The following is a 696-nucleotide window of genomic DNA, read 5'->3' on the forward strand; positions in this document are numbered from 1 at the left end:
ATGTGACTAAATTAAAAACCTTTCTTAAATAAAGATATATTATGTCATTTGCTTCTCTTCAATCTACTGGGCCTATTCCTCCGTCACAGAAATAGACTAATGAGCTGAAAATTTCACCAGAGCTTATTTTCTCGTGAGTTTTGCTGATCTGATTACTTTCATTTGGGATGGAATTTATAGCAACTGTAGGTTTGGTTGTTTTTTTACCATTTGGCTTTCCAGTTTCAATAAAATATTTCCAAAGTATGCAAAAATGAAGGGCAATTAAAAATATTTTTATAAGTTATGCAAATAAACCTGTCTTTGATACTCATAAAATCAGATTGTTTGGTCAGTCATTCAAATGACTTCTAGGTAACTATTTTATTATGTTAATATGAAACTAAATACTTTTCTTTAATGAGTTATAGTCTAATATTCTAATCATTATGAAACATAAAATACAGCAGCTGAGTAGTGACATCTCAACTTAATTTATTTGCCCAAGTTTGAATTAGAGGATTAGATATCTTTTGACTAATGAAAGAGAATACAATACAAATTCTTTAAAACTTTTAGATAGTTATTTCTTTTGTTCTGTCTGTAAAAAATGCAAAAAAGTCTTAGTTAATTAGGTCCCATGGTTTTTTAAAACTTTTGAACCTACATTTTTTGAGAGGTGGCTTTGATATCTATGGAGTATTTAGGATCTTCTGT

Source organism: Propithecus coquereli, unplaced genomic scaffold (assembly GCF_000956105.1).
Source record: "Propithecus coquereli isolate 6110/MARCELLA unplaced genomic scaffold, Pcoq_1.0 Scaffold9, whole genome shotgun sequence".
NCBI classification, from domain to species: domain Eukaryota; kingdom Metazoa; phylum Chordata; class Mammalia; order Primates; family Indriidae; genus Propithecus; species Propithecus coquereli.